Genomic DNA, 10,264 nt, shown 5'->3' with positions numbered 1-10,264 from the left:
GGCATGAAGAAGGACAAGTTTTAAATTTTTCTATAGTAAAAAGGCAACTTTGTTTTGCCCTCTCCACAATTATTCTCTGTACTGGGATTCATATGAATGTCAGAACAGGCTCAGTGAACCAGAAGGCCTGATTAAATTTAAAGACCAGATAATTTTAACCAAAATTTCATTATGAAAAATTCCAAAATACAGACAAGTTGAAAGAATTATGCAGTGAAAACCCATATACACACCACCAGGACTCTTCAATTAATATTTTGCTACACTTGCTTTATGATATATTGATCATAATGGGTAAATTTGATGCAAATTATTTTCATATTCAGATACTCACGTAGAGACCTCAATTCAGGGAATTCCCAAATAGCTTTATTTGCATTTTGCCTAAACAATTGCTTTGTACATATTTAGTGCCATCGGCTGGCCTACCCATGCTTTTGTCCTAGCTCCGGTGTTATCACATTTCAGAATAGCATATATAAATAACAAATATCATGGAGTGCTTTGCATGTGAGGATAGTGTAGTGAGAAGAAGTAGTCTCAGGAAGCCTCTGCTCCAAGGTCTCAGAGACTGTCTCATGAATTAGTAGAAGGTAAGTAAGGTGAGTAAGGCAGCTTTTTCTCTATATCGCTGTTCTCCAAGCCATGCCAAAGGGTGTTTAGAACAATTCCTTTTAATGCTCTAATTTTCTTAAATGGAACATTTAATTTCTTCTTTAATGATGGGAATCCTCCCACCTTTAGAATTGTCTCCCATTGTCATCTTCCTTCACATTTGGGAGTCAGGTCAAAATTCGGTCTTGGAGTAGGCTCACAAAATGCTGGGCATGACCCCATGCGAGTGAAGGGGAAGAGGTGTCCCACTTATCTTGGAGTGGGATTCTACATCAAGGCTACTCTTGTCGTGGTCTTCGTATTTGGGTGGAAATAACAAGAGCATTAGAGTCAGATGACCTGAGGGGTCTGTCACTCCTCGTTTCAGCTGTGTATTCTTATGCAAGTTAATCTCTGTCTCTTTGTCTCTCCATCTGCCTCTTTTCCTATCTCCCTTTCCTCTTATTTCAAAAATCATGATAATAATACCCTATTGAAGGAGTCAAATTTTGCTAAGTATTCTGTTGTGGTTTGGAAGGAGAAAGTTCACACCGGCAGTTTAGTGATCTTGGTTTCTGACTGTGAGCTGTCTTCGAGCATCCCTTGTCCAGTTACCTGATTTAGACTCACCAAGCCATTTGTCATGCAGCTAAAAGGAAGGAAACTTTAAGCTCCTTATTAGCTCTCTTCCTTGGAACAATTTAGCCACTGTGTTTCCTTTCAATTCTTCCTTCAGTGGTGGGGAGGTGGGGGATAGGCACATGGCAGGTTTTGGTCTTTGAGCCCCACGTGCGTAAAGATTGAGCACAGTACAAGATGGAAGGCATCAGCTACATAGCACTTGTTCGGGTATTCAGATAGAAGCAAATAGGTTGAACTGGATCCAGCAGAAAAATGGGATATTTGGTCTGGTTTTTGAAATATAATTCATATTGCATGGAAGACATAATATCTCTTAAATTCAGTCATGTTGCCAAAATTGTCAGAGGGAGGCTTGCCAGTCCTTTACCAAGTCTCATTAAACACTTCACAATATTAAGAAAGAGGCCAAAGGTCAAGCACTAGGTAATCACTATTTAACTGAAGGTCCTTTTGCCATTTCTTGGTTGCCTTATTATTTGGTCATTTCGCCCAATCTTCACCCACGTAGAGGCATTAGTTTCAGAACACAGAGTCCTTCAGAGTAGCAGATGCTTGAGATAGAATTTTGGGTAACTTCTCTGCTTTGGGTGTCAATTTCTTCACTCAGCGCACAAAGTTTTGATACAAACTGAAATTCACATACATTTAATTTCATCATTATTTATTGAGATGATGCATGTATCTGACACCCATGCTAAAATGTTCCATTAATGTCAGCTATTGTTATTAGACCCACGGGAGCATTTGAGATTAGATCCAAGACTCATTCACGTATTTGTCCATGATATAATAGACACAGACATAACTGGCCACGTTTACATATATATGTATTATGAGCATATATGGCCATTTATTGTCTGTGGCTCGATCAGACACAGCCTGTGACATTTGGTGCCATAACATACTTGAGGCTGCTTTCTAGACCCTTTTATTAAAAGACTCAGAGATCTTGAAATTGTGAGCCCAGGCTATGTGGAACCTCGTAATTTCCCACAGGAGAGAACACAGATTGGCCAAGGACATAAAGTGAGTTTGTTCACATATCATCTCTGTCACACTAGTATACTGATTCATTGGTCTTTTCAAAATATTTGACTTCCAACTAGTATACCCTATATTAAAAATAACAAATATTTATTAAACATCCAGGACTGGACTCTGTGCCAAGAACTTGACATGAATTAGCTCATTCAATTCTTAAAACAACCTATTTTATAGATATTGTCTTCATTTCTCCAATGAAAAAACAGAGATTGTCATGGAATTTTGTGACAGAGTCCATCTTCTAAATTTTATCTCTTGGGACGCCTGGGTGGTTCAGTTGGTTAAGCGTCTGCCTTCAGCTCAGTTCATGATCCCAGGGTCCTGGGATCAAGTCCCACGTCAGGCTCCTTGCTCAAGAGGGAACCTGCTTCTCCCTCTGCCTACCTCTCTCTCTTTGACAAATAAAAATAAAAAAAAAATCTTAAAAAATAAATTTTATCTCTTAATTGCTATAAAATATCTTCTGCTTGTATTAAAACTCAAACAATACGACCAGCCCTTGATCTTGATCAAGAGTCACCCACCATGCTGTGGTATGACACTGCAGAGTATCTTAGGGAGTCCTTGACTATTTCATAATTAGCATTGCAGGTTTCGTAATCACAATTAAAATACTCAGGTCTATTTATTTCCTTTGCTTTTTATTGGTACCTCAGAACACTTTAGACACTAACTTGTTAATAAGTCCATGGAAAGAATATTTATGCAATTCCTACATTAAGGGACTGTTTGCCTGAGTTCGAGTTCTCTCTCTATCTCTTATTAACTTGGTGACTGGTCACATGTTTCTGTGCTTCAGATTCCTCTTATGTAAGATAAAGGTAATAATAACGCCTATCTCATTAGGTTGTTGTATAGATTTACTGAGATAATATATATAAAGCCCTTAGACAACGTCTGACACATAGAAAACACTCCACTCACTTAATGAATGCTAGCTATAATCTTTTTTAAACAAATTTAGATTTGTACTTTGATCCCTAGTGTAAGTTGATACTCTGGCAACAGGGGATTTTAAATAAAGCTTGTTGAGGCAGCTGATGATATTCTATTGAAAGAAGGCAAGGCTGGGAGTTATTTGAAGGAAGAGAATGTGAAAAGGGAAGTACAAGTGTGTGTGCATTGTCTTGTGCCTGTGTGTGCCTGTATGTGTGTATGCTTGTGTGTGTGCGTGCCCATGTGAGTGTGTTATAAAAAGGTGGTCAGGAAGACATTTTTTGTGTGGGGTTTCAAAGCAGAAATAAGTACTACCACTTGGTAGAAGTGATAAAGAGACAAAAACTAACTTGCTATAAAGTAATTGTTCTGAGGGGCCAAGGTAGTGCAGTTGGTTAAGCGTCTGACTCCTGATTTTGGGTCAGGTCATGATCTCAGGGTCCTGAGATCAAGCTCCATGTTGGGCTCTGCGTTCAGCGGGGAGTCTGCTTGTCCCTCTCTCTCTGCTCCTCCTCGTGCTCCCCCTGCCTCTCTCTCAAATAATAATAAAATCTTAAAAAAAAAAAAAGAAATTGTTCTGTATTGAAAGAATGGGCTGCTTCTTTAGGTTGTGAATTTTCCAAAACCAAGAGTACTCGATGAGGTGCTCGAAACTGTTGTGCCTTAAAGTGAGATACAGAGCTCATATGCCATCAGGATCCAGGAACTAATGAGAACGAGTCCTGGGACCCTGTGGGAACGACTCATCCAAAGGAGTCAGAAGTTAACCATTGTTGTTACTAAGGGACATGGGCACCGCATCAGTAGATTCTCTTACTTTTCCAGAGTTTCTAGAAATCCATTTTTTTTTATGTGCACTTCTTCAGTTTTCAAATATTGACATCTATGAAAAGAAGTGACTGTGTGTGGGCTAAGAAAATCCTGAAGCCACATCCAGCTTGTTTGCCATTTGTTGGAGATCTCTGCTTTAGCAACAGTATGCTGAAAAGTATGTGATATTGGTATTCTCTGAGAGCTGATCTTGGTTTTTCCACATACTCAATTTGAGACTTTGGAAACAACCTTCTCAAAGATGTCATTTTTCACAATGTTTCTGAATTTTTTCTTCTGCTTTCCCCCCTTTCCTCCCTTTCTTTTTCTTTCTTTTTTCTCTTTCTTTTTCTTTCTTTCCTTCCTTCCTTCCTTCCTTCCTTCCTTCCTTCCTTCTTTCTTTCTTTCTTTCTTTCTTTCTTTCTTTCTTTCTTTCTTTCTTTCTTTCTTTCTTTCTTTCTTTCTTTCTTTTTTCTTTCTTTCTTTCTTTCTTTCTTTCTTTCTTTTTTTCTTTCTTTCTTTCTTTCTTTCTTTCTTTCTTTCTTTCTTTCTTTCTTTCTTTCTTTCTTTCTTTCTTTCTTTCTTTCTCTTTCTTTTTCTTCCTTCCTTCCTTCCTTCCTTCCCTCCTTCCTTCCTTCCTTCTTTCTTTCTTTCTTTCTTTCTTTCAAATACCAGCAACATCTTTATTTGAATGTCAATGTTTGTCAACCATTAAATTGACTGATTTTTCATTATGTAATTCAATATAAGAGGTGATCTTCAGTTTGTATGCAACTTTACTCTGAAAAAAAGACTAACTGTTGGAAAAATCCTTCCTGTTTGTACTTCAAAAATATTTCTTTCACAAGAAACTCATGTTTTAAAGCTATCTTTATACATGAACTGCCCCATTAATATGCCTTTATACATGAACTGCCCCATTAATATGCCAGGTATAGCATGATGATTCACCTTAACGCTGATAAAGAGGTTTTTTTCTTCAAGTTTTTATTTAAATTCTAGCTAGTTAACATATATGGTAAAATTGATTTCAGGTGTAGAATTTAGTGATCCATCACTTACGTATTCCATTCTTTTCAACCCAGCAAATATCTTATCTGTCATAGATCAGCTAAAAATGCCATCCCTGCAATGAAGTTTTCTATTAATGCGTTACAATAATTTCCTATAATTCTTAGTATATGAATTGCTTTAGCTTGGCTCCCAAGGCTCTTTATGAACTAATTCCTTTCATCCTTGATCATGCTCAACCTTATTTCCGAGTTTCAATTTTTGAATTGTGTGTTGTTATTTCTTAAATTAGTATTATTCTTTTTTATTTTTATTTTCTGGATTGTGTTGTTTTCATGTTTGTCATTCTCTTTGCTTGTAATACTCTTCCTCCAAATTTACATGGGACTGAATCCATTTAAGCCCTCAGGATTGAGTTCAAAGTAACCAGTTTCAAATAATTCCTTTCTCTAAACTGTACCCACTTTTCTGCATCTTATGTCTTAATTTGATTTCCTTTATAAATTTATTGATAACTGAAAAAATATTTTTAGCCTCTTTTTTTAGAGAAAGAGAACATGCACATGCTCGAGGTGGAGGGAGGGCTGGGGGAGGGTCTGAAGGAGAGGGAGAGAGAGAATCCTAAGCAGGCTCCATGCCCAGGTTAGAGTCCACCACAGGACTTGATCTCACCACCCGGAGATCATGATCTGAGCCCAAATCAGGAGTTGGATGCTCAACCAACTCAGGCACCCCCTGAAAATATATTTTTAAAATATATTTTGTGCACCCACTTAAATCTTAAAGCATGATGCTTTGTAGTGGAGATCTTCACCCTGTTCTTGGAATGGTGGCTTGTAGCTCATAAACACTGAGAAATTATTTGAGCAATTAATAAATGGAATACTTCATTCATTGAGATTTTCTAAAAAATAGGAGCATATCAAACTATATTTTAGTAAGTTGGGATACATTTGTCTCTCCAAGTAGTCTGTAAATACACTGAAGATGCCAAGCTTGTCTGCCCATCTTTAGATTTCTAAACACCTACAACATGTCAATAAACCTATACTTTCAAGGTTTTTCACAATTTACCACACATAGAAGCTTACCATATTTTATGTAATACAGGTAGTGAACTGATAAAGCTGATAAAACTGATAAAGCCCGAGACAACTATCCTACAGGCTTCAGCTGTTCCTGAACCTATTCAGCTGCTTTGATGACTGAAGGGACCCACAGTCTGTCTCATGTGGTACTTATTTCTTGTCTCTGCATACAAGCTGAGAAGCTCTAAAACACACACACTCAGTGTGTCTCTTAGGACGAAATACTTCCCCCAATACACTATATAATAAAGAATGCTAATTTGGGTCAGATAATATATATTTTCTTGGACCGAGTTTTGTTAACCTTGAGTTCATCTGCGTAAGTCTGAAGAACTGAGATTCAAAGCACTGATGGGTGAATTCTGGGTTTGAAAAGTGTAGTAATACTCTAAGCCCTGTGTTTGTTTTCAAGTGGTATCATTTCAGACTTAGGTGGTCTAACTAAATCAAACAGGAGGCTCCACTGTGACCCAAAAATAACATCAATGTCGAAAGTCTGCCAAGGTACCTTTATTGAAGCTGTTGTCTTTTATGCATGATAACAGGTGGGAAATACCCCGCAAAAGATATTGAGTAACAGGGACCAAGTCTTCTGATGCAAATGACAAACAGGAGCGCACCTCTAGCCTTGCAGTGTCAGAGGAATCAACATTTCCCACTGTGTTTGAAACCAAGCTTTCCATTTTTTTTCCTGAAAGAAAAGAGTTGGTGCTCAGAATGAAATGTGGTGGAAATGGGTTCAGCCCAGGCTGGATGAATTGGGAGAGGGCACTTCGCCTTTCTAGGTCTCTCTTTTTGGGGATAATTACATTGTCTTATTCTAATGAAGAGTTATCTGTACAATACTTAGAACAGTAAAGGCTTAACCAGTACTTTCCCAAGCCCATACCCCACTGGCCCAAACTAAGTGTGCATTTCTAGAAGTTGCTTCCACGTGCTTACGTAGCTGCTTTGCAGAATTCACAGCCATTGCGGTAAGTTTGCCCATCAGAACCACACACCGGTTTGTGGATCTTGGGACAGGGTTTTCCACCTGTAGCTGGTTTCTCATAGTTGCTGCAAAAAGCCTGTAATTTAAATGGAGTGCTTTTTTTAACTTCATGAATAATGCCATTGACATCATTAGTTCTCTCAAGGAATGAAAAGATATGCTACATTTATGCTTAGAAATTCTTTTAAAAAGCACATATTTTATTATTCCAATGAAGATATATGTTGAAAATAAAAAGTAATAAAAGTTACACGTAGTCCTAGCACCCAGAGATGCCCTTTGTGAGCATTTGTTTTTCTTTCCATTTCTTCTGTATGCATTGCATTTCCAGTTGTATATTAAAAATAGAATCACATTGTATATATGTCCCATTCATTCTTTATCACTTACCTTTTCTGTACCATTATGCACATCCTAGAAAGCAGGATTTTTGTGGTGTAATACTCCATCATAAAAATGTGAAATGATTTATTATACTAATACCCCATTGTTGTATATTTCTTCTTTTGTACACTAAATTGAGTCAAAATCACCATTTTATATATAAAATACTTGTACGTATTCTGATTACTTTCTTAGGGTATGCTCTTATGAGAAGAATTGCTATCTCAAAGGTCATAACTTTTAATGCTCCCAATACTGATTGCCAAACTGCTATATCATAAGTGCATATCCAAGTATAAATTCTTTATCTCTTGGAATTTTCTGGAGAAATCTGTCAACTTTTTCTAAGTGTCTTTTATAAGTCACTCCTCAACACAGCTAGAAGTGTCTCGAGATAATAAGCCATATCGGATTCATCTTTATCCATTTCCTAGGAAAGGACCTGGTAAAAGTCAAATATCAAAAAAAAATTTATTGGGGCACCTCGGTGGCTCAGTTGTTAAGCATCTGCCTTTGGCTCAGGTCATGATCCCAGGGTCTTGGGATCAAGCCCCACATCAGACTCCCTGCTCGGCGGGAAGCCTGCTTCTCCCTCTCCCACTCCCCCTGCTTGTGTTCCTGCTCTCGCTGTCTCTCTCTCTTTGTCAAATAAATAAATAAAATATTTAAAAAAAGAAAAAATGTTTGTTGAATGAATGGGAAAAGAGAACAGAATTTAGACGGTAGAATGTAGGCCCTAGTGTTACAGCCAACTTGTTCAATTGCCAGTGATTCTTAGAAAGTTTGCACCACATCCTTAAAAATCATAGCCCCTCTACACTTTTCCAAATATGGCTCTACTCTGCCCACAGTAAATGCCTAACATTTAGTGAGGGCTGCCAATGTTTTAGCCACTGTACTAAGTGCTTTAAATGGAACTATTCATTTAACCCTCTGGAGCACCCTGTGGAATTAATATTATTATCAACACTTTACAGATAAGGAAAATGAGACCCACAGATATTAAATAATTTGTTCAAGGTCACGTAGTTATTAAATCATAAAAACCAAAGTCAAATGAGGACAGTTTAACTCCAGAGCCTACATTCTTAGCCATTTCACATTATGATCATACAGGAAGCCGCTAATAGAGCCAAACGGGTCCATTACTAACCTCTGAAAACACTTTGCTTTTCCTCAACACTACACTACTCCTTCCTCCTGGAACAAATTTTCCCTTTCATATCATTCTTTAATGTACATCTCAAGTACCATCTGATATTCAAAATTTTCATAAAATTCAAAATTTTAACTCTCAGGTAAAAATGGATTTTTCCTGTTTCCAAATGCCTACAAACATTATTTGATACCAACCTTCAATAATGCAAACATGTTTGTTTTTAAAAAACATTTTTTTTCTGGATGCAAACTTCTTGAAGAAAGGGAATGTAAAATATGTACATATATAATCATGTTCTATCATTGATCTCTTCATTAGCTATTTATCTCTCTACCTGCCAATCATACAAACAATGCATGTTTAGAATAGAATTTTTTAAAAACACAGAGCAGTACAAGAGGGATTTACTTAAAAACCCAGAATCCATTATCCCCAAATTTGATATTTTCTATGTTGATATATTTTTAAAATATGGTCACTCAATTGACACCATTTTACCAAATGCTTTTTAAACCTGAAATATACTTTCAGTTCCTATCTGTGTCAAGTAACATATATTTTATATGACCATTTTGAATAGTTGTATAGCCATTTTGAATAATTACCATATGTTATACAGATTATTATGCAAATCCCCATTTAGAAACATTTAGTTTGTTTCCTTATTGTTTTGCTATGCAAACTATACTGCCCTTTTGATATAACCCCAACTCTTTTTCTCAGGCTGCACTTCTAGAAGTAAAGTCTCTGTGTTTGAATTTGCCTTTTTAAAGGCTTTTGGTTCAGGTATCCCGTAAAAAGTCAGGAATCATTTTTTCATATGTGTATTTCCTGTATGTCTTGAATGTAATAGATGCTCAGTAAGTGTTGTTAAATAGTAGGGAGGATAGGATAAATAATTATTGAATTTAAGAGAGAGCCTGGGATAAAGTGTGTTTACAAATCTTCCTTTTAAGAATAGAGAACAAACTTTCAATGCCCACCTTTGTATCCTTCTCTCTTTACCAGTGCTTCAACCAGAGACAAATCTGCATTTATTACTTCCCCTGCTGAAGTTTTGCTTTTGCATTTATTTAACCAAAAGATATGTCTTTGAAAAGTAATAAATCCAATGTTCTAATTTTGCAGGAGGGGACTCTGAGGGCTCACTTACTTTTGGAAGAAATGCTTCCAACATTTCCATGACGTGGTAATGGAGATAGAACTAACGCTTTGATATCTTAATACACTGATTTTTCTGGGTTGCTTTTCGTCTTTATTTATCTGTCACGATGATGATTGGAAAGCATTTTCCCAAGCACCTAGTTTTGAATATTAAGTCCCTCCTCCCAAGAAGTTCCTATTCATATTTATATATCTGCTTGCAAATTAGTTGGTATTAAAAGCATCATAGCAATAATGCAGTTTGTAAAGCTGAAGTCATGATTTCATTGCAATGACCTTCAACATGTTTTTCTAGACTTAGAAGTTCAACAGGAAAATATATTCCTCTACCTGCCACACAGAATGTCATTTACCCCCTGTGGTAAAGACGGGAACAAGACAGAATATTAGAAATATCAGTTTAAGGATTAGAAATATCAGAGTTAAGCAGATTGTCATCAA

Source organism: Zalophus californianus, chromosome 5 (assembly GCF_009762305.2).
Source record: "Zalophus californianus isolate mZalCal1 chromosome 5, mZalCal1.pri.v2, whole genome shotgun sequence".
NCBI classification, from domain to species: domain Eukaryota; kingdom Metazoa; phylum Chordata; class Mammalia; order Carnivora; family Otariidae; genus Zalophus; species Zalophus californianus.
This window is presented reverse-complemented; position numbering follows the sequence as displayed.